This window comes from Triticum urartu, chromosome 2A (genome assembly GCF_056163025.1).
Source record: "Triticum urartu cultivar PI428250 chromosome 2A, HENAU_Tu73, whole genome shotgun sequence".
Lineage (NCBI taxonomy): Eukaryota > Viridiplantae > Streptophyta > Magnoliopsida > Poales > Poaceae > Triticum > Triticum urartu.
In genome coordinates, this window is record NC_141874.1 from 662,727,120 (window position 1) to 662,752,437 (window position 25,318).

Consider the following 25,318-nt stretch of genomic DNA (forward strand, 5'->3'; position numbering starts at 1 on the left):
GAATTGCCAAGCCTGTGTGTTTGATTGCAATGTACAAAAACGCTAAAAAGCTGCTCAAACTCTTTGTACTCCTTCTGTTCCTTTTTACTTCGCACATTGTGAAAGTGCATACTTTTTTGTATAAGATTGGTCAAAGTAGAGATACTTTGACTGCAGACAAAACTTGTATGCATACTAGAAAGGATCGGAGGGAGTACATGTGAAACTGCTGCAAATGAGGTGATCACCCTGGGAATAATGCTAGTACGTATTGTTTTGCATGTTCATCCAATGCCAGTGATACAAGAATTTGAACTAATCGAAATAAATTCATTCATACATGGTCGGATTTCATATAAACATGCCGGATTTCATTACATTTCATACATTCTTCAACTAAAAAGGGGTGCGCTAGAGGTATAATTAATTAACCGAAGCTACCCACCTGTGTCCCGCTGAGCCGAACAGAAGCTTCAGTGACTTAACTGCAGGTGCAGTTGTGTAACTGACATGTGGCCTATTGGGCCCACGCGTCAGTCAGCCAACTGCACCAGCAGTTAAGTAGAAGTAGCATTCTTCTCCAGCACAGCTCTCCGACTCCACGTCGCCGCCAAGAAGCTAACCGACCGTCAATGGTCAACCCGCCTAGCTTGGCTTCAACCGGAGGGTAGCAGCGGTGGCCTTACTTGGACCCGAGCGGCGGCGACCTACCATGTTCTACTCTTCCTCGTTTTTTGTGTGGCGTGGCCTCGTTGGCAGTGGGGCGGGGCCTCGGCGGATCCGGCGATGTCCTCTGTCTCATTGCCGGTGGGCGGCGCCTCAGCGAAGCGGTGGAAATCCTCCCCCACGTTGCCGGTAGGGTGGGGCCTCGGCTGAGCCGGTGATGTCCTCTGCCTCGTTGTTGGTGGGGCGGGGCCTCGGCGGAGCCGGCGGTGTCCTCTGCCTCGTTGTTGGCGTCGCGGGGCCTCGGCAGAGCAGGGCCTCGTCGACGCCAGCGGAGCGGGGACTCGTCGGAGCCGGCATTGTCCTCTGCCTCGTCCTCGGTCTTGCCAAATAGCGCCTCGCCCGCTTCATAGCCCTCTTTGCTAGCCTCTTTGTAGGCGGTGATGACCCACTAGTATAGGGGATCTATCGTAGTCCTTTTGATAAGTAAGAGTGTCAAACCCAACGAGGAGCAGAAGGAAATGATAAGCGGTTTCCAGCAAGGTATTCTCTGCAAGTACTGAAATAAGTGGTAACAAATAGTTTTGTGATAAGATAAGTTGTAACGAGCAACAAGTAACAAAAGTAAATAAAGTGCAGCAAGGTGGCCCAATCCTTTTTGTAGCAAAGGACAAGCCTAGACAAACTCTTATATAAGGAAAAGTGCTCCCGAGGACACATGGGAATATCGTCAAGCTAGTTTTCATCATGTTCATATGATTCGCATTCGGTACTTTGATAATTTGATATGTGGGTGGACCGGTGCTTGGGTGCTGTTCTTACTTGAACAAGCATCCCACTTATGATTAACCTCTATTGCAAGCATCCGCAACTACAACAAAAGTATTAAGGTAAACCTAACCATAGCATGAAACATATGGATCCAAATCAGCCCCTTACGAAGCAACGCATAAACTAGGGTTTAAGCTTCTGTCACTCTAGCAACCCATCATCTACTTATTACTTCCCAATGCCTTCCTCTAGGCCCAAATAATGGTGAAGTGTTATGTAGTCGACGTTCACATAACACCACTAGAGGCTAGACAACATACATCTAATCAAAATATCGAACGAATACCAAATTCACATGACTACTAATAGCAAGACTTCTCCCTTGTCCTCAGGAACAAACGCAACTACTCACAAAGCATAAACATGTTCATAATCAGAGGGGTATTAATATGCATATAGGATCTGAACATATGATCTTCCACCAATTAAACCAACTAGAATCAACCACAAGGAGTAATTAACACTACTAGCAACCTACTAGCACCAATCCCGGACTTGGAGACAAGAATTGGATACAAGAGATGAACTAGGGTTTTGCTATGAGATAGTGCTGATGAAGATGTTGATGGAGATTGCCCTCTCCCGATGAGAGGAGCGTTGGTGATGACGATGGCTATGATTTCCCCCTCCGGGAGGGAAGTTTCCCTAGCAGAACAGCTCTGCCGGAGCTCTAGATTGGATCCGCCAAGGTTTCGCCTCATGGCGGCGGAGTTTCGTCCCGAAAGGTTGCTTCTTCTTTTTTTCTCGATGAAAGACTTCATATATCAGAAGATGGTCATCGGAGAGCCACCAGGGGGCCCACGAGGTAGGGGGCGCGCCCTAGGGGGGCGCCCCCCACCCTCATGAGCAGGGTGTGGGCCCCGTGGTCTTCATCTTTGGCGAGGATTTTTCATTATTTATTATAAGGTGTTCCGTGGAGTTTCAGGAGTTTTGGAGTTGTGCAGAATAGGTCTCTAATATTTGCTCCTTTTCCATCCCAGAATTCCAGCTGCCGGCATTCTCCCTCCTTATGTAAACCTTGTAAAATAAGAGAGAATAGCCATAAGTATTGTGACATAATGTGAAATAACAACCCATGATGCAATAAATATTGATATAAAAGCATGATGCAAAATGGACGTATCAACTCCCCCAAGCTTAGACCTCGCTTGTCCTCAAGCGAAAGCCGATAACAATAAATATGTCCCCATGTTTAGAGGTAGAGGCATCGATAAAAATAAAATACGGACATGAAGGCATCATGATTATTCTCGTAACAGCAACATATATAGATATTTCATATGATTACTTATGTTCAAGTGATGATCTATTCACAATGCGAAAGTATGAATCAGAAACCTTATTGAGAACCAACAACTATAACCTCAGTCATTGAAGCAATTGCAATTTATCATAACATCAGAAAGAGTCTACGTCAGAGCTAAAAAGCAAGTCCACATACTCAACTATCATCTAGTCCTTCATAATTGCTAACACTCACGCAATACTTGTGGTTACGGAGTTTTAATCGGACACAGAGAAAGATAGGGGCTTATAGTTTCGCCCCACAACCTTTTACCTCGAGGGTAATGTCAACAATAATAACTCATGCCCCACTACATCCAATTAGATATATCTATCAGGATCTACCAACACACTGTGCTTGCCAAAGGATAAAATGTAAAAAGGAAAGGTGAAGATCACCATGACTCTTGCATAAGGTAGAATATAATAATAAAAGATAGGCCCTTCGCAGAGGGAAGCAGAGGTTACCATGCGCTTTTATGGTTGGATGCACGAAATCTTAATGCGAAAGAACGTCACTTTATATTGCCCCTTGTGATCTGAACCTTTATTATGCAGTTCGTCGCTTTTATTACTTCCACATCACAAGATCGCATAAAGCTTATTTCTCCCACACTAATCATACATATTTAGAGCAATTTTTATTGCTTTGCACCGATGATAACTTACTTGAAGGATCTTATTCAATCCATAGGTAGATATGGTGGACTCTCATGGCAAAACTGGTTTAAGGGTATTTGGAAGCACAAGTAGTATTTCTACTTGGTGCTGAGAATTTGGCTAGCAAGAGGGGGAAAGGCAAGCTCAACATGTTGGAGGATCCATGACAACATACTTTATCTCGGATATAAGAAAACATAACTCATCATGTTGTCTTCCTTGTCCAATATCAACTCTTTAGCATGTCATATTTTAATGAGTGCTCACAATTATAAAAGATGTTAATGATAATATATTTATATGTGAAGACCTCTCTTTCTTTATTACTTCCTATTAATTGCAACGATGACCAAAACTATGTTTGTCAACTCCCAACAACTTTTAAATCATCATACTCTTCCTATGTGAAGTCATTACTCTCAATAAGATCAATATGAACTTTTGTTTCTTTTTATTTTTTTCTCTTTTCTTTTCTTTTATTTGGGATCATGGCAAAAATAAGCAATCCCTTGACACAACACTAATCTTTATTATATAGCTCACGGACTCGATTACATAGAGAAATCATAGGGCAAAACTCAAAACTAGATCATGCCATAAACTTTATTCTACTAGGTCAAAATACTACTAATAGGATCGAACTAAGGAAAACGGTAAAGATAGGAGTTGTGATTGTGATACGATACCGGGGCACCTCCCCCAAGCTTGGCAGTTGCCAAGGGGAGTGCCCATACGCATGTGATTATATCTCCTTGGTTGGTGAAGAAGGTGGAGGTGATGGATAGTCGCACATCGAGCGTAAGAGGTCCTCTAGCTTGCGAATAATGCCCTTGAGTGAAAAGATATGCTCCTTCAACAAAATATTTTCACTTGTGAGATACTTGTTTTGAATACAAGTTAACTCAATCATCTGGAAATCCTCGATCTCAGTTGGGGTAAGAAGATTGTGATCAAGTTGAAGGATGTCTTCTGTTGCCGGAGCTTGGTTCTCCGTGGCCTTCTTGATCCCTTCATCCTTGTTGATCTCCATGGGCTCTTCCCTCTTCAGCTCTATCTTCATTAGCCAAGCATCTTTGTCACCGTTGTTGGAGGAGGGGGACGACATGATGCCTGGCCTTGACAACCCTGACAGAGAACAGCCCAAAACAAGAACAGAGGATATTTGCGTGATACGGGAGTCAAAACCTTTAGTAGAATATAAAGTGATTTTTTACCGACCAAAATACGTATCATGCAAGAAAACGGAGTCCGGAAGGCACACGGGGTGCTCACGAGGTAGGGGCGCCCAAGGGGGTAGGGCGCGCCCTCCACTCTCGTGGGGCCCTCGTGTCCTTCCCGGACTGCTACTTATTTTTCTATTTTTCTAAATATTCCAAAACGGAGAAATATTGCCTTAAAAACTGTTTTGGAATCGGTTTACTTACCGTACCACATACCTATTCCTTTTCGGAGTCTGAAACGTTCTGGAAAGTGTCCCTTATGTATTCCTCCGGGGTTATGGTTTCAATAATATTGGTTTCAACATTTATTGGATTACCTGAGATATAATGTTTGATTCTTTGACCGTTTACCACCTTCGGATTTGTGCCTTCGAAGTTGTTGATTTTTATGGCACCGGAACGATAGACCTCCTCGATAACATAGGGGCCTTCCCATTTAGAGAGAAGTTTTCCTGCAAAAAATCTTAAACGAGAGTTGTATAGCAATACATAATCACCTACATTAAACTCACGCTTTTGTATCCTTTTGTCATGCCATCTTTTAACCTTTTCTTTAAACAACTTGGCATTTTCATAAGCTTGGGTTCTCCATTCATCAAGTGAGCTAATATCAAATAACCTCTTTTCACCGGCAAGTTTGAAATCATAATTGAGCTCTTTAATAGCCCAATATGCCTTATGTTCTAGTTCGAGAGGTAAGTGACATGCTTTTCCATATACCATTTTATACGGAGACATATCCATAGGATTTTTATATGCAGTTCTATAGGCCCATAATGCATCATCAAGTTTCTTTGACCAATTCTTTCTAGACCTATTAACAGTCTTTTTGCAAAATTAATTTGAGTTCTCTATTACTCAATTCTACTTGACCACTAGACTGAGGATGATAATGAGATGCAATTCTATGATTGACGTCATATTTAGCAAGCATTTTACGGAAAGAACCATGAATAAAATGTGAACCACCATTAGTCATTAAATATCTAGGGACTCCAAACCTCGGAAAAATAACTTCTTTAAGCATTTTAATAGAAGTGTTACGATCAGCACTACTAGTTGGAATAGCTTCTACCCACTTAGTAACGTGATCAACATCAACTAAAATATGTGTATATCCATTAGAGGCAGGAAAGGGTCCCATATAATCAAAGCCCCAAACATCAAATGGTTCAATAACAAGTGAATAATTCATAGGCATTTCTTGACGTCTACTAATATTACCAATTCTTTGACATTCATCACAAGATAGGACAAACTTACAGGCATCCTTGAAGAGAGTAGGCCAATAAAAACCGGATTGCAATACCTTATTGCAGTTCTATCTCCCGCGTGGTGTCCTCCATAAGTTTCGGAGTGGCACTTGCGTAGGATCTGTTCATGTTCATGCTCAGGTACACAACGTCTAATGACACCATCTACTCCTTCTTTATAAAGATGTGGGTCATCCCAAAAGTAATGTCTCAAATCATAGATGAACTTTTTCTTTTGTTGGTATGTGAAGCTAGGTGGTATGAATTTAGCAACAATATAATTAGCATAATCAGCATACCAAGGAGTACTACGAGAAGTACTTATGACATTTAATTGTTCATCAGGAAAGCTATCATCAATAGGTAGTGGGTCATCAAGAACATTCTCTAACCTAGATAAGTTGTCTGCAACGGGGTTCTCAGCTCCTTTTCTATCAACAATATGCAAATCAAATTCTGGTAGCAAGAGAACCCATCTAATAAGTCTAGGTTTAGCATCTTTCTTCTCCATAAGATATTTAATAGCAGCATGATCAGTGTGGATAGTTACTTTAGAATCAACAATATAAGATCTGAACTTATCACAAGCAAATACAACTGCTAAAAGTTCTTTTTCAGTAGTTGCATAATTTCTTTGAGCATTGTCTAGAGTCTTACTAGCATAATGGATAACATTTATTCTTATCAACTCTTTGCCCTAGAACAGCACCTACAGCATAATCGCTAGCATCACACATAATTTCAAAGGGTAAATTCCAATCAAGTGGCTGAACAACAAGTGCAGAGACTAATTCTTTCTTAAGTATTTCAAATGCTTCTACACAATCATCATCAAAGACAAATGGTATATCTTTTTGTAATAAATTAGTCAGAGGCCGAGAAATTTTTGAGAAGTCCTTAATGAACCTCCTATAAAATTCGGCGTGACCAAGGAAGCTTCATATACCTTTGATGTCCTTGGGACATGGCATCTTTTCAATAGCATCAACCTTGGCTTTATCAACTTCAATACCTCTTTCAGAAACTTTATGCCCCAAGACAATCCCTTCATTAACCATAAAGTGGCACTTTTCCCAATTCAAGACAAGATTAGTTTCTTCACATCTCTGTAAAACTCGATCAAGATTGCTCAAGCAATCATCAAAAGAAGATCCATAGACGGAAAAGTCATCCATGAAAACCTCACAAATCTTTTCACAAAAGTCAGAGAATATAGCCATTATGCATCTTTGAAAGGTAGCAGGTGCATTACATAAACCAAAAGACATACATCTATAAGCAAAAGTACCAAAAGGGCAAGCAAAAGTAGTCTTTGATTGATCTTTAGCTGACACAGGTATTTAAGAGAAACCAGAATAACCATCTAGAAAGCAGTAATGTGTATGTTTGCATAATATTTCTAGCATTTGATCGATAAAAGGTAAGGGTTAATGATCTTTCTTAGTAGCCTTATTTAATTTGCGGAAATCAATTACCATCCTATAACCTATAATAATTCTTTGTGGAATCAATTCATCTTTATCATTAGGAACAATAGTAATACCTCCCTTCTTAGGGACACAATGAACAGGACTTACCCACTGACTATCAGCAACGGGATAAATTATACCTGCCTCCAGAAGCTTTAGTATTTCTTTTCTTACCACTTCTTTCATTTTAGGATTCAGACGTCGTTGAGGATCACGAACTGGTTTGTCATCTGCTTCCAAATTTATTTTATGTTGACATAGAGTGGGACTAATGCCCTTAAGATCATCAAGAGTATATCCAATAGCAGCACGGTGCTTCTTCAGAGTTTTCAATAATCTTTCTTCTTCATGCTCTGAAAGGTTAGCACTAATAATAACAGGATATATCTTCTTTTCATCAAGATAAGCATATGTAAGATTATCAAGCAACAGTTTAAGCTCAAACATAGTATTACCCTTAGGTGGAGGGGGATCCCCTAGGATTTCAACATGCAAATTGTGTTTCAAAATGGGTTCCTGTTTAAAGAATACTTCATCTATTTACCTTATTTCATTCATAAACATATCATTCTCATGGTCTAGCAAATATTGTTCTAAAGGATCACTAGGAGGTACGACAGAGAAGCAAGACCAATAATCTCATCCTTACTTGGCAATTCTTCTTCATGGTGTTGTTTACTAAATTTAGAGAAATTAAACTCATGAGTCATATCATCTAAGCCGACGGTAACAACATCCCTTGTGCAATCTATGGTAGCATTAACAGTATTCAAGAAGGGTGTACCAAATATAATGGGACAAAACCTATCTTGTGGGGAACCAAGAACAAGAAAATCAGCAGGATATTTAGTTTTCCCACACAAGACTTCAATATCTCTAACAATTCTCATTGGTGATATAGTATCTCTATTAGCAAGTTTAATAGTGACATCAATTTCTTCTAACTCAACAGGTGCAATGTCATGCATAATTTCTTTGTATAAGTCAATAGGTATTGCACTAGCACTAGCACCCATATCACATAAGCCATGATAACAATGATCTCCTATTTTGACAGAAATAACATGCATGCCTACCACAGGTCTAGGTTTATCTGTATCACGGGGTTTAGCAATTCTAGCAGTTTCATTACAGAAGTAAATAACATGCCCATCTATATTATTAGGTTCAACTTTAACTTGCTCAGGAGGTGTATATGTTTTAATATTTCTTTGACGAACCACAGTTGAAGCTTTAGCATGATCCTTTATTCTAACAGGGAAAGGTGGTTTCTCAACATAAGAAGTAGGAACAATAGGATCATTATAAGTGATTGTCTTTTCTTCAACTTTAATAGGTGCAGCTACTTTTACTTCTATGGGAGGATGATATTTAAACTACTTCTCCTTGGGGAGATCAACATAAGTAGCAAAAGATTCACGGAAAGAGGCTACTATCTCAGAATCAAGTCCATATTTAGTGCCAAACTTACGGAAAATATCGGTATCCATAAAAGATTTAACACAATCAAACTTAAGTGTCATACCTGACTCCTTACCATTGTGGAGGTCCCAATCTTCAGAGTTGTGTTTGATTCTTTCCAATAAACCCCATTTGAATTCAATAGTCTTCATCATAAAAGAGCCAGCACAAGAAGTATCAAGCATGGTGCGATTGTTACCAGAAAGCCGAGCATAAAAATTTTGAATAATCATTTCTCTTGAGAGCTCATGATTGGGGCATGAATATAACATTGATTTAAGCCTCCCCCAAGCTTGAGCGATGCCTTCTCCTTCGCGAGGCCAAAAATTATATATATAATTGCGATCACGATGAACAAGATGCATAGGATAAAACTTCTGATGAAATTCCAATTTCAATCGTTTGTAATTCCAAGACCTCATATCATCACATAGCCTATACCATGTCGATGCATCTCCCCTCAAAGATAAGGGGAAGACCTTCTTCTTAACAACATCTCCAGGTACACCTTCAAGCTTAAATAATCCACAAACTTCATCCACATATATTAGATGTTCATCAGGATGTTTTGTTCCATCTCCTAAAAAAGTATTAGCTAGCAGTTTTTCTATTATACCCGAAGGAACTTCAAAGCAAGTATTTTCATTTTCATTTTCATTTTCAGTAGGTTCAGTAGGTTGAGGAGCAACTCTTTGCTCTACTGGTCGGGGTGAAGATACCCCAAACAAGCCCCTCAGAGGATTACTTTCCATAGTAAACAAGTGACAGTAAATTTCAGCACACTATATAAATTTTTCCTTACCAAATTCCACCTACCAAAGGCGCTTCACTCCATGGCAACGGCGCCAGAAAAGAGTCTTGATGACCCACTAGTATAGGGGATCTATTGTAGTCCTTTCGATAAGTAAGAGTGTCGAAACCAACGAGGAGCAGAAGGAAATGATAAGCGGTTTCCAGCAAGGTATTCTCTGCAAGTACTGAAATAAGTGGTAACAAATAGTTTTGTGATAAGATAAGTTGTAACGAGCAACAAGTAACAAAAGTAAATGAAGTGCAGCAAGGTGGCCCAATCCTTTTTGTAGCAAAGGACAAGCCTGGACAAACTCTTATATAAGGAAAAGCGCTCCCGAGGACACATGGGAATATCGTCAAGATAGTTTTCATCACGTTCATATGATTCGCGTTCGGTACTTTGATAATTTGATATGTGGGTGGACCGGTGCTTGGGTGCTGTTCTTACTTGAACAAGCATCCCACTTATGATTAACCTCTATTGCAAGCATCCGCAACTACAACAAAAGTATTACGATAAACCTAACCATAGCATGAAACATATGGATCCAAATCAGCCCCTTACGAAGCAACACATAAACTAGGGTTTAAGCTTCTGTCACTCTAGCAACCCATCATCTACTTATTACTTCCCAATGCCTTCCTCTAGGCCCAAATAATGGTGAAGTGTTATGTAGTCGACGTTCACATAACACCACTAGAGGCTAGACAACATACATCTAATCAAAATATCGAACGAATACCAAATTCACATGACTACTAATAGCAAGACTTCTCCCTTGTCCTCAGGAACAAACCCAACTACTCACAAAGCATAAACATGTTCATAATCAGAGGGGTATTAATATGCATATAGGATCTAAACATATGATCTTCCACCAATTAAACCAACTAGCATCAACCACAAGGAGTAATTAACACTACTAGCAACCTACTAGCACCAATCCAGGACTTGGAGACAAGAATTGGATACAAGAGATGAACTAGGGTTTTGAGATGAGATGGTGTTGATGAAGATGTTGATGGAGATTGCCCTCTCCCGATGAGAGGAGCGTTGGTGATGACGATGGCGATGATTTCCCCCTCCGGGAGGGAAGTTTCCCCGGCAGAACAGCTCTGCCGGAGCTCTAGATTGGATCTGCCAAGGTTTCGCCTCGTGGCGGCTGAGTTTCATCTCGAAAGGTTGCTTCTTCTTTTTTTGCTCGAGGAAAGACTTCATATATCAGAAGATGGTCATCGGAGAGCCACCAGGGGGGCCACGAGGTAGGGGGCACGCCCTAGGGGGGGCGCGCCCCCACCCTCGTGAGCAGGGTGTGGGCCCCCTGGTCTTCATCTTTGGCGAGGTTTTTTCATTATTTATTATAAGGTGTTCCATGGAGTTTCAGGACTTTTGTAGTTGTGCAGAATAGGTTTCTAATATTTGCTCCTTTTCCAGCCCAGAATTCCAGCTGCCGGCATTCTCCCTCCTTATGTAAACCTTGTAAAATAAGAGAGAATATCCATAAGTATTGTGACATAATGTGAAATAACAGCCCATAATGCAATAAATATTGATATAAAAGCATGATGCAAAATGGACGTATCAGGCGGCCGCAGCCTCTGCCTCCCGCATGCGGTACCGCCAGCGCTCGAGGCGGCCCTTGCGGGCGGAGCGGTACGAGTCGAGCAGCGCCTCCTGCTCCGCCCGCTCCGCGGCGATCTTCTCCTCCGCCTGCAGGTGCTCCTGGAGGAGATGGTGGTTGTAGGCAGTGTCGGCCTGCGCCTCCCGGAACTGCTCCTCACGCATCTGCCTCACCCTGTCCATATATTAGGCACGGGCCTCGCCGATGGTCATGGTGCAATGCACCGGCGAGGATGGCGCGGAGGAGGGGGTTGGCGCCGGATCATCGACTACCATGTTCTCCATTGGGTCGTCGTCCTCCGGCTGCCTGCCGGCCAGCCGGTCGGCAGCAATGGCTGCCATCTCCTTGTGGTCCGTCGTCCGCCTGTCCCGAAGAGCGCTAGAGTGCGAGGAAGCCATGGTGGGCAGTAGTGGTGTGGACAAGAGAAAGGGAACGGATGCGGATGACTACGGCTATGGCCGGCGCAGCAGTTTATATAGCAATGGTGGGCGGGCGGAGGGACGGACGTGTGGCGCCGGAGTAACCGCCTCGGCAACCGCGTATCATTAATGTAGGCGACAGATGGACGGACGGACGACACTTGTGTCGTTTGAAGGTGGAGCAATCGCCTGCACCGGAAAGCGGGGCGGGCGGCGCTGACTGTTCCGGGCAGAAAGCGCGCGCGGGCAAGGAGATGACTTTACTTGGAGAGGATGACAATGGGGACCCACTAGGTCCATAGCCTCACGTACGCAAGTGCCTCCTTATTATATATATATATATAATTTATTTTGCTTCCTTCTGGTTTCCTGATATCACGGTCCCACACCATTGTCAACCTATGTAGTAGTCAATAAACGAGAGAATTGTACAAGAAGCGGCCGACAGCTGGGACCAAGCAGCTCAAGCAGTATTTGTGTTTTTGAGATGTGAGCACTTTAGAGTTTTTCGATGTTTAGCCCAGATATTAATTTTTCTCCTCTGAACAACAACGAAAACATCGCTGCAGGTATTAACTGGGTGGGTTGTGGCCCGTCTAGCCCAGGCCAGATATCCAGCCCAAATATTAATTTTTTCAAGCTGAAAATGGCTAGCCTAGCTATACTTTTTTTAGGAATACCCAGACAAGGTCAAGCTGTTATTCTCCGCCCCGCTGGGCTGCAAATCTTTCCTAGGAGGGATGCATTAGGCTTAACAAGAAAATGGGCTTTAAGAAATAATAAATGGGATGTAATTATAAAAACTGGGCAGTAACTATAAAAAAATGCACCAAACACGTGATTACTTTATAAAATATTATTTTTGGATATTGAAAATTTTAATTTCATTAATTGTTGCGAGCACAATGTTTCGTTGGATTTTTACGTAATATAAATTTATATTGAAATTGTATTTAATCTGACTAGAAATTTCGGGATAAAAATATTTCGGATCCCATCAAAATGTGGGAAATTTTATTGAATTCTGTTTTGAACGGTTGGTTGAAATGGGCTGTACTTTTAACAAACTGTAAATGGGCTGTAGTAAATTCCATTAGAATTCAAAAATGGGCTACACATTCTTACAAATCTCAAATGGGCTATAAGTTCTCTGCCACACACTTCTGGCCTTACTAAGTTGATGCGTCCCCTAAAAAACAGTGTTGGCGCGTATGCAAGGCTTTGTCAACTTATAGTCAACACATGGTTCTAGCAGAAGTGGCCGTTGGATGTCCATCCAACGGATGCCGTGCTTCTTCTTCAATCTCAGATATTCTAGCTTCACCCGCCCAAAAAATGATTCCTCCCCCTGACATCTGGGGCGCACCGTTTCGGAAGCTGACCTGTGGGCCTACTAAGTTGACGTACCAAGGACTTTGTCAACTTAGTCAATATAAATGATTCTAGCTGCAGTGACCGTACGATGTCCATCCAACGGCTGTCGTGCTTCTTCAACCTCTGGTCTTCTTGTTCCAGCCGCCCAAAGTAGCGCCGGTCGTGCCGCCTGCTCCTGCCTCCCGTGGTCGGCTGTGCTGCCCCGGAGGCCTCACCGCCCCCTACTACTCCCACCGCTGGCCAGACCATCCCTCCACTCACCCACACCCCCTGTTATTCAGCGGCGACGGCAGCGCAGCCGAACCAGTGAACCCTCGTACTCCTCTCCGCGTGTGCATCCACTGTCGCGTCTTCCCCGGCTCCGCGTCGTCCCCTTCCTAGGCCTCACCGTCGTCCACCGCCCTGGTGCTCTCGGCGCGGCGTGGTCAACGTGGTCAAGGAACGACTTCCATCGGACGTGGACTGTACGTGGAGAGGCTAACAGCTGGGTCCACGGCAGCCGCAAGGAAGTGCCTCCTTATTACGCGCAAAATAATTATTCCTCCACCTGATAGCGGGGACCCACCAGAAAGGCCACCGTATTTCGTGAAAAAAATGATTTGCCCCCTGACTACTAGGACCCACGAGCTACATCTTCGCACGCAAGGAAGTGCGTCCGAAAAAAAACGATTCGCCCCCTGACTGCTGGGACCCACCAGCTACATCTTCGCACGTAAGGAAGTGCATCCGGAAAAAAAAACAATTCACCCCCGACTGCTGGGACCCACCAGCTACACCTTCGCACGCAAGGAAGTGCGTCCGGGCAAAAAAACGATTCGCCCCCCTGACTGCTGTGACCTAGCAGCTACACCTTCGCACGCAAGGAAGTGCATCCGGGAAAAAAAAACGATTCGCCCCCCTGACTGCTGGGACCCACCAGCTACATCTTCGCAGGCAAGGAAGTGCCTGACAGCCGGGACCCACCTGGTCGAAGCGTACGTAGCGTTGTCATTCTAGTCGCGAACGTGTACGTACATACTGGTCGATGTAGATGCGCGCACGTGTCGTAGTAGAGGCGCGCATGTAGCATGTACACATACATACAGCGGCCAGGGTGCAAGAAAGAAATACGGCCACGTATGTGTACATACGGGCAGGGTCTCGAACGCCTACTCGCGCATACGTACGGCCAGGGCTCGTGTACATGGCTGGGTCGGAACAGAGAAACAGCGTCGTCGTCGTGTTCATGGGGAGGCAATGGAATGCGTCGTGTTCATCAGGAGGCAACGGAATGCGTCGTGTTCATCGGGAGGCAACGGAACGCGTGGGAGCCAACCGGCTGGGTCGGAACGGAATGTGTGGTCGTGTTCATCGGGAGGGCTTGGACGGAACAGGCGATGGAAACGAGGCTTGGCGTACCGCAGAACGGAGGAAACGGACCTCCTACGGTCGAAACGGAGGTCCTGTTGATCGGGAGGGTGTGGCGTACCGCAAAACGGAGGAAACGGACCTCCTACGGTCGAAACGGGGGTCCTGTTGATCGGGAGGGGTGTGGCGTACTGCAAAACGGACGAAACGGACCTCCTACGGTCGAAACGGGGGGTCCTGTTCATCGGGAGGGGTGTGGCGTACCGCAAAACGGGACTCCACGGGATACTGTTCATCTCCACCGTCGACCTGCTCCAACCTCCACGGGCTACCGTCGACCTCCTCCAACCTCCACGGGCTCATGTTCATCCAGCCTCCACCGCGCGCTACTCCACCGGCTACTGTTCAACCACCCCTCCACCGTCTACTATTCATCCAGCCCTCCACACCACGGGGTCCTGTTCAACCACCCCTCCATGGGCACCCCTCCACCGTCTACTGTTCATCCAGCCCTCCACACCACGGGGTCCTGTTCATCCAGAGGCAACGCCACCGCTCACTGTTCATCCAACCCCCCCTGCAACACTCACTGTTCATCCAATCGATCGGCTTCAGTTAGCAGCAGTAGCGAAGGAATCATTCGACCGGGTTCAGTTAACACCCATCGATCGATCGCTCGGGTTCAGTAACGCGTAGTCTGCAGTGCAATCGCTCGGGTTCAGTTAGAGCCCAACGCCTCGCTCGGGTTCAGTTAAAGCCAACGCCTCGCACACCCGCGCGTACGTGTACGAGAGAAATGCGCATCTCTCCGCCCCGACCTCCCACCGTAACCGGGAACTCCCTGAAATTTTCCTCGCCCTCGCTTCTACCATGGTTTTTTCCGTCATGGACGGCCCAAAGAATGTCATGCAGCTGCGTCTCCGGCCCGCCCAGGACGAAAAGTCCATTTTCTGTCATGATTTTTTTTCATAGAAGTAGGATCCCACCACATCTATGATGATACTGGGTTTTGTCACAATTATCGTCATAGAAGTGTCATATGTATGAGAAAAAAATTTCGTTCGGCCCAAAATGTCACGGATGTGTCTTTTTTTTGTAGTGTTGTTGCATACATGTTATTTTCCAGCCTTCACACGGAACACAGATAGTCATTACTTCACACTCTATCAAACTCTTGTCTAACTAAACATTGTTTACCTTGCAATAGGAATGGTCTATATGCAGAAATGTGGTACTTCCAGGCTTGAGGATGCTGGTGACTGTCATGCCATGACTGAATGCTGGTTACAGGCAGCTGAAGCTTACTTGAAAGCTAAATGCTATACCAAGTGTTTCTCCATGTGCCTGAAAGGAAAATTATTCATTCCGGGGTTGCAATTCCTACAACAGTTGAAGGAGGAATGTTTGGTCGAGAATTCAGAGTCTGTCGAGCTTTCTGCAGTTAGAAAGATGTATCTAGAAAATTGTGCCCAACATTATTTTGATACAAAGTTTCTTTGTAGCTCAGGCTACATGGAACCTCTTATCCTCAACCCTCCAGCCTTGATTTGAGATCCGTACTCTCCAACTAACTAACAACAACAAGATTTCTCTTTTTTGTTTCTCGAAAATGAAACAACATATGAACTTCAAACTTTGCAGACCAAACAAACATTAGAACATCAATGTGTGAAAAAACTTTTAGATTTTTTGGTCTGATATAAATATACAAAATGAGATTTTCTTTGAATAAAAATATTATTTCAAGTATTTAAAATGCATGAAAAAATCTGAAAGTTTTTTCCTATATTGTAGTTAGAATGTATTGTTGTTCTGTAAAATTTGAAGTCCATATGTTGTGTCGTTTGAGAAAAACAAAAAAGATAAATGTGTTTGCACGGATCTTGATGCATAAATGGATGGCAAAGATAAGGGGTACCGTGTAGTCTGAGCTACAGAAAACCACACTCTTATTTTGAGGTGGAGACATCAAGAACATTCTGCCATTTATTAAGGCTTTTGGTTCTATGGATCATGCTCAGGCATTTTTAAACTCTAGGAATCTTGTTGATGAACTGCTCAAGTTAAATATGGAAGTGGCTTGTTTTTTTGAAGCTGCAGGAAATAGAAAAGGATGGTACATATGTCTTGCAAGGAGCAGACATGCTTAAGTTCACGGGGCAATTTACGGATGCTACAGATTTTGTTGTCTGCGGTGTTGTTACCAAGTCTCTGCGGTCTTCAAATAGGAGTATGAGTTGGTCTAACACAATTGCAGTGAAGACCATTGATATGGCAAATGAAGTCCACGCTTGCTGCTTCTGCTATGATAAGTATGGAGCATGTGCACTGAAATGTGAGCCTAAATCCCTTGCCATTTTAAGTTGTGCCTTCCTTATGGGTCGAGAATCTGGAAACTTGTTAGTAGAACTTGTTGGTGCTTGTTTTCTTCTTGGTGTTCATCTCCAGTCTGAAGCTTCTGGATACAATTTGGGGTTAGCGGAAGGATCACAAAATGAAAGGTGTCGTAATGATATGCTGGCCTGTAACCAGATATCACCTGAAACTCTATTATATGTATGGAACTATTGGATGTCAATCGTAGTTAAAGTACTGTCTCATCTTCGTCACTCTGATGGTCAAGAATCAAATGATTGTGCAATTACGTATGATGATCTTTGTGCTAGATACTTTGGGTTGATAAAAGATGGTGCGAGTGACCGATATCTGGTTCCTAGTAACATGAACTCAAGTTATCTTTCTGACCTAGCAGGGGCTGTTTGGATTGCAGCCCTCAGATGCCGATCCAAAATTTTGGTCGTTGACTAGGCTTGGCATTCTATTTGGATGGGCATCAATTTTTTGGTGCGCCCAGCCCACCTCAACTCCTTCAGTTCAGTTTCACGCCAAATCATTGGCAAGTCTTGGGTGGCCAATTCATAGGCTTTTTGCACCACGATGGCAACATAGGTTGGATGGATTCTATCCAGTTTCATTCATATGTTCAGACTTTCTGGATGCATGAGCTACATTCAATTAGTTTGACTGTGCTCGATTAGTTATCTTGCATTCAATTTTCTCCGAAGCAAGCATCTTCATATGCCCTGGGGAGAACTATCCTTATCATGTATGAAGTTGCAATGTTTCTGAAGGGGCTAGAGTTTGGTCTGTCAGAAAGTGACAAACCAAGTACCATAAAGTTAAGAAGCTTCTATGTTCAGTGCGAAAGGCGCTTCTTTGAGTTCCTTTCTCATGTTTGGAGGGATGGGACAGTGAAGCCCCTCTTGTCTATGCTTGACTTACCAACTGCATATGCTCTGATTACTGATTCCCTTGGCGCATATCTCAGGCCAACAAATAAGAAACTGACTCATGGGCATCTTGGAAGACTTGCCATGTTTCTGCTACATGTAGGACCATGCAGATCACGTCAGTCGGATGATCTGTTGTTTTCAAGACTTCTGCAATACATGGACAAAGAATCTGAGTGGGCAAAAAAATTTCAGCCTTTGAAGATGTTTACATTTGCTGGTGGGTTTATGGGCAGACCCCCCTTGATCTTGAACTTTAAGCTTGCCCTTGAATTTACGATGAATGCAAACTGGACAGCTGAACCGGACTACATATCCCCAGTATGCTATGTGGATCTCATAGAGTTCCTTGGTTTCTTAGCTTCATCGTATTCTTTACCGACTTGTTGTGTATTTTGCGCAAAATCTATTCTAGTCAAGGTGCTAAAGTGTTGTACCAGCGCAACATACCTCTTTACGTTCCCTAGGCCAGGTTTGATTCTAGAAGAAATGCCATTATCAGAAATACCATTATCAGTAGGACATTTCATATTCCAGTCAGTCAGGAATCTCTTGTCAAACAGGTGTATGATAAAAGAGTGGTTTCAGAAGACTTCTACCCCGACTAGTTCATACGCCCGAGTCCTTCAGAGATTAGTCCTCATATTTATGTTGTTACACCAAATCTTAAGGTGGGGGATTGCTATGAGGTCACACATTTCCTTCGGATGTACCATGTTTTTGAGGATTTACCTTTGGGGTTCTCTCAGAAGATTCTTCATTCTTTGCAAATGAGTTCTCAAACACTTAGCAACTTCAGAATGGTATTTGTTGATGCACTCGCAGCAATTGAAAATCACATGGTAGTTATGAATTCAAGCAAAGTCCGGCCAATCTTTCGGGACATAAATGCTGACATAATTAGCAGAGCAGATTGGAAAGATATTGAGAAGGTAGTTGACCGTTTTTGTCCAGAAGACTCAAATACCATAAGTAATGAGAATATTCCCTTCTGGGAGAAATTGGAGGCATTTCGAGTCAGCAAGCATTCCCAGGTGAGTTTCGTATGTTTCAATGTTTGTTTTGTTACCTTCCAGTTTGTTCCAATGCTCCACAAATGCCAAGTTTTTTTAGTATATTCTAAAAGTCAAGCTCTGCAGAAAGATGCATGGATTATTATCAAATTCCTCAGAAGTGCCCTTTCCTGGGTGGAGCAAAGAGGCCCTCCAAAAAAGATGGATGAACAATTGTTGGAAGAGGTTAGACACATCTGCAATGAATTTGAAGAGCGTTCTGCTAGGTAAGCAAATGTTTAAGATGATAATGTAGTATTTCAGTTGAGAGGACAAATGTGAATGTAATGTTGTAATAATGCCCCTCCTTTTTTGCATGATATATACTACCTTTCTGTGAAAGGTAAATGACTATGTGTTACATATCTCGTAAAAGATTCAAATTTGAGCATGCACATTGTTTGTTTTTTTAGAACGAAGGCTCAAGCAGAGCCCGGCTTTGAATTAACAAAGCCATCAACCGGCCAGGAAAAACAATTGCCCTTACAATTAGAAAGAAAAACAAAGAAACTGAAAACGGCAGATACAAGGTGCTACAAAAGCAGCCTACAAGCACCTCAACAGAAAGCACAAGAAGAAACTACAGAAAAACTAGCTTAATGCCGAGGGAGCCCTTCAACGCGAATGACACACCGAAGCAAGACAGCGAGAGAACTTCAAGAGGAGAACCCGCCTAGTGGAGATGAACACGCCCTCATCCACTCCGAAAAGGAGACCACCGCCATTGAACCTTCCCTCTCCAATTCTGAAGGGGACCCCTGCCCCTCATCCTGGATCGAAGGGCGCCGGACTGTCGGAAATTGAAGCAACTCACCCTAGAGCAAGGAACGATATATATTCTGGAGCACCTTGGGAGATTCTCAGCATGACCAGCCCACTGAGCAAAGATCGCCAGGAGAAGAGCCCAACCGCAGATCACTGGGTCACACACGAAGAAACGAAGCTGCTGAAGGACGAGGACGCCGATGGAACAAATGGAAGAGATGATAAGCGACTGTAGCTGAGATAAGATCAATGCTCAATGAATTAATGTCCAGACCGCCAACATCGTGTTGCTGCTCACAGGGAGAGGAACCCTATCCCCTCCCCAACCATGGCAATGGCGCCGACACACCGGCAAGCAAACACACACACACGGCCGGTCTACAAGACAAATACAAGGAGCTAATGTTGTGAAAATTGGCATCCCGGCGCTACCTTCAACTGCCGAGTCGCTGCTCGCCGGAAAACCGCATCGAAACGCCAGTGCACACCCCCAACTCACCCAAGACGGCACCTTCAGCAAGGTGACGGCGCGGAAGCCGCGCCGCTGCCGCCAAGCCCAGAACTGGCTAAGGTTTTCACCCGGGTATGAGAAGGGAGGGGGCGGGGATCGAACCTCGATGGCACCTCCGAGAAGGGGAACGGCGCCAGCAGGCGTTGCCGCCATCGTGACCGGAAAGCCGGCCAAAGATTTCTCTTGGACCGATCTCGCACCTCCGGCGTCCCCACCTTCCATGGATCCGGTGACCATCTATCACCACAGACCACATCCAGTGGGGAAAAGGCGAAGGATGGGGGAGGAAGGACCTCCAGATCTGACTCACAGCCAGGGGCACCAGGCCACCCGCCGCGACCTGCGCCCGACGCCTCCACCGCTCGCTGCCCGCACAGCCAAGGGGGAGGAGGAGCACCAGCGAGCGCCGCTCGCCGCAGAGCCGGCGTCGCGGCACCGCCCGAGGCCGCCGCCTCGGCTTCCGAAGCCCTCCGCGAGAAGACGAAGCAGTAAGGCCTCGCCGCCGCCTTCCTTGGCAGTCGCGCAGCCTTCGCCGGCAACCCCTCTGGCGGCGGCGACGAGTGGGAGGGAGGCGGAGGGGGTTCGGTGGCTAGGGTTGGGTCGCCGCCCGCGTTGCCCCGAGCGGAGCGAAGCGAGGTTTGGTCAAAAGTCACCGTCCCTACACATTGTTTGTTAATGCAGGCTGGGGAAGAGTGCTTGTGTGACTGCCAAGGACCTCTATTCATCTATGTGGGAAAGATGGTGAGAACAAACTACGGAAGATTGTCCGCTGTTCCCAATCTGAAATGGCATCCGTAAAAAAAGATTGCATGGGGAGGGCAGCTGCAGCTGTTGCCCCACAGCACGTTGGCAAAGTTGATGGGTTGAATGAATGTTCATACAAAAAAGCCGAAACTGGAGGGAATAACGTGACGGTGGAATCGGCATTGGCCAAAGAAGAAGCGGCGGTGGCCCAAGCTTCAAAAATGACTGCGCAGAAGCAGAAAGACAAGAAGAAACCCAAAAAATCTAGGCGCCATGGCAAGAAGTGAACCGGTGTTGTAGTAGTTTTTACTTTGCATATTTGATTGTTGAACCATCAGAAATGGCTAGCTTTTGGGTGTGTGTTTTTTTGAAAAGGGAGAACACCCCGGCCTCTGCATCAGAACGATGCATACGACCACCTTTATAGATAAATAAAGAGGTTCAACAAGGTCTTACAATCTGAAATCAAAATAACTGCAAGCTCACGGAGAGCCACAACGCCAAACACAAATGCCAATACGCCACAACCGGCTAGCATAACAAAGATAGGTAAACTAATCGCCTATCCTATTACATGACTGCTAGCCAAACCGATTGAAGATATCCTGAGTTACATTCTCTCAGCGGATAGATCCAGTAACCAAACACTCCCTGGCCTCCGTCGGAGTGAGTAACGACCACGTACGGATCAGCGCAGTGGCCCGGAAAATAACCTGCAAAAAATGAATTTTTGTTGTTCTGTTAAAAGCCAAATCATTTCCGCAATTCCAAATTGCCCACAACAAAGCACATACTCCTACGCGAATGTGTCTAGCTGTTTCCGACTCTATCCCAACAAGCCACGTTCCAAATAACGTACTAACAGAATTCGAAGGAGAAATGTTAAAGGCAATGTGCACCATGTGCCACAACACTTTGGCCAATGGGCAATCAAAGAATAAGTGCTTGATAGTTTCATCCCGATCACAGAAACTACACCTAGTAGATCCTGTCCAGTTGCGCTTTACCAAGTTATCCTATGTTAGAATGACTTGTTTATGTACAAACCACATAAACACTTTAATTTTCAAAGAAACTTTGACTTTTCAAACATATTTGGAACTAGGAATCGCACTAGAGTTAATGACATCGATATACATCGATTTAACTGTGAACTCTCCAGACCTAGTAAGTTTTCAGCACAACTGATTGGACTGATGAGATAGCTGAACCTCCATCAGTCTACTCACCAAATGGAGCCACGCTTCCCACCGGTTGCCAACAAGCGTCCTCCTAAACTAAATATTAAGGGGAATGGACTGCAAAATCGTTGCAACAAAAGCATCACGTCGTTGAACAATACTATACAGGGACGGATACTGAAGCGCCAGCGGCGTTTCACCAAGCCAAGTATCCTCCCAGAAACGAGTGGTGGTGCCATTACCGACTATAAACTTTGTCCTATTAAAGAAGGCCACTTTGACTCTCATAAGTCCCTTCCAAAAAGGCGAGTCAGCCGGTCTCACTGTCACCTGGGACAAAGTCTTGGACTGCAGATACTTACTACGTAGAATCTGCGCCCACGTGGCCTTAGTCTCAACTGATAATTTATACAGCCACTTACTGAGAAGACATCTATTTTTGACTTCAAGATTCTCAATACCAAGGCCCCCCTGGTCCTTTGGTCGACAGATGATATCCCATTTGGCAAGTCTGTATTTTCTCTTTAGTTCATCACTTTAGCTTTTGGGTGTGTACCCGAAGGATTTGTTGTTGCCTTCCCTAATGTTACTCGCAGATCAGCACATCCTGTAACTGACTCTCCTTCTCATTTCAACGACATCTAAGCTAGAAGTAAAGACATGTTAATTTAGTCAGGCCTTTTTGCTTGCTTCCTCTCCTCTACAATGCCTTCACCTTATCTGGACATCTTGATGTGTATTCATCTTTAACCTACGAGCAGGAGGGCGAGTCTAGCGCCGCCGCCAGCTCTCCCCTACCTCCTTCTTATCGCCACCGGGCAAACCCCGGCCGGCGTAGGCAGCGGCAGGGCCACTTGCTCCCTTTCTTGTGGAGCTGCGCCACGTGGGGCGACAACTGCACCCGGAGGCGCGGCGCGGCTCCGGCTAGAACTCCGACGACGGTAGTGGCTAGTGCGGACGGCTGCGGACAGACCTTTGGAGGTGTGTGCTCGGCCCGGTGCAGACGACGGCCTGTGCGGCGGCGCCCATCTGGCGACGTCGCAAAAGGCCAGTCTGGCTCGTCGGGCGACACAGGCTGGTGGCTGCCACCTCGCCCTCAAGCGGTCCCTTGGTTCCTCGGTGTTCGGGCAGATGGACCGTGTCTTCGCCCACGCCAGTGATGTGGTGCCAACACGGCGACCGCGGAGCAGCACGACCTCCCTCATTGCCAGATATGGAGGGTTGAGCTTGAGCCCATGACACTCTCTTCTCTGTAGGTTCCGGTTGACTTTGTGGATCCTGAGCAGACCGAGGTTGGTGGTGTAGGATTGAGACCAAAGGAAACTTTGGTCGACTGGTTCAGCCCGGCAGCGGCGACATCTTTCGACGTCCTTATTCTCTTTGGAGGCGAAGCCAAGGTCTCTCCTATCTACCCTCAACCCCCTCCCAGACGAAAGTCTTAAATCCGCCTTGGATTGGACGGCAGTGGCACTATGCACATCGTTTCCTTCATGGAGGTGTCGTCTTGGGAGGCTTGTCCCTCAACCCATTTGTCTCCAAAACCACTAAGGGGTTACTTGATGCACTTACATTGGTGAATGATGATGATGATGATAGTGGGGATGATGTTGGAGCCTTCTTGGTGAAGATGGTGGAGGCGATGGCCTCCCTCTTGTCGGTTCCTCTCTTCGGATTACTCCGGTGGCTAGGGTTCCTACTTCTAGATGAGTTTCTGGTGTCTCCCGACATCTGATCCACGATCTGTCTTCATGGGCTGAATATAGTTGACCAGGCGGCGGCGATGGCACTCCATACGACTGCTCATACGAGCGGGCGCAGTCATATGGAACACCGTCTTTTGTCCTAGAGATCTTGCGACAATTGCTTCTTCGCCCAATTTGCTTCCTTCTTATATGGTAGGTGATTATCACTTTAATTATGTGATTTCACTACCATCTTCTGAGATTTCTTCCATATAATAATATATAGTTCAGAGAAGCGTTATATGAGGAAAACGGCAAAAAGTGCGCGAACGTGGTAAAATCCCACAAAGCCTACTGAGTAGGCACAAGAATACTTATAAAATAATCATATAATTGGGACTCATCAGCGGTAGGAGTTCTTCATAAAGGAACCGTTCATTGATTACCCTCAGAAAGTTTGTGAAGGCTTGGAGACCGCCTCAAGGCCATCCACATGTATTTGTCCTCAACATCTGTAGTCGTTTTGGACCTAAGAACTCGAGTTACTTCAACGGTAGGCATTAATTCAGTGCGCTACAAATAACAAAACAAGATGGTGTATGAAGTGCCTCAAAACTGAAGTAGTAGATGCAGTTTTATAATTGATGCAGTAACCAAACAGAAGCATGTTATATCACCTTCCTCCTATTAGTTTGTCATTGACTGGCTCAGCCTCCAGAATCTTCATTTATATTTGAATTTTTTAGGACCCAAAACATTCAAAGTCCGCACCATTCCTTGCTTTAAGTTTTACTAGCCTCTCTCGCACTCATGCTTCAGCATCATCTTCATCTCTTCCCTTTTTCCATTATTTTTCCTTAAAAGAAAATTTATGGCACATTATAATTGAAAGATTAGATTTCAAGTAGATAAGCAAGTAACTGTGGAAGGAAAAGGAACACACTTTGGTTGCTGAATTGTAGGAACGAGTGTTCCATCTATATATGTCCTACTACGAGGTATATTTCTAACACCAACAGAACTACACTAGAATCTCAGTGGGGTGGTAAAAATTGAACTTTGGCTTTGAGAAACCTAATGCCATAGTTATCACGATTCAACATGTGTAGTCCTACAATCAAGCACTCTACAATATAGGAAAGTAAAACTTAAACAAGATAGCACTTGTTTGCCCCTGATGCAATAGAAGGCTAAATACAAAAGTTATAGATGTTATGTTACTTAGAGCAAACATTTATTTAGGCTATCAGCCTCACTTGGGTTCAAAGGGATTAAATCAGAACCGTCACCTTCAGAGAATACAAATATTACATCAATGCAATCAACAGAACCACCACTGATTTGACTTCCCTGGAGAAAAAAATGTCCACACACTCCAACACTATTGCACTCACCAATCCCATCTGAAGAACTCCTGGCTCCATCGACTGCACGAGGATCATTAAGAAAAGTAGTAGCATCAACAACATCATCTAGGACAAAAGCAGAATATGAAGGCAACAAGGTATTCGTCGCGCGCGCCATGTCGGTAACAATCTTTGCGCCCTCAATTCTGCTCTGTGGCCACACACCTAGGGAGGAGGCCTGCTCGGGGGGGCTCGCAAAGTAGGGTCGCCATGAGGGAACGCGTTCGGCGGAGGAGGGTCGTCGCCGGTGGAGTGGCTCAGCGGCAGTGCCGTGTCAGTTGGGTGCTCGGCGGCGCTGCTGTGGGGTGCTTGT

General features: G+C 44.8%; 1 long non-coding RNA gene and 1 pseudogene across 2 annotated transcripts; one reads left to right on the top strand and one right to left on the bottom strand.

The window, feature by feature from the left end:
• The window catches only part of LOC147986513 (uncharacterized), a 29,214-nt pseudogene extending 10,942 nt beyond the window's left edge, over window positions 1-18,272 (top strand).
• A 2,848-nt stretch (window positions 18,273-21,120) lies between these two features.
• LOC147986514 (uncharacterized) lies at window positions 21,121-25,318 on the bottom strand. 2 transcript variants are annotated; one of them, XR_015615213.1, is made up of 4 exons: window positions 25,171-25,318; window positions 24,994-25,026; window positions 23,487-24,455; window positions 21,121-21,449 (listed from the first exon to the last, which is right to left on the bottom strand). It is a non-coding gene; the product is annotated as an uncharacterized LOC147986514 (long non-coding RNA). The 2 variants fall into 2 exon arrangements; XR_015615212.1 differs by lacking the exon at window positions 25,171-25,318 and having other exon boundaries at window positions 24,994-25,163.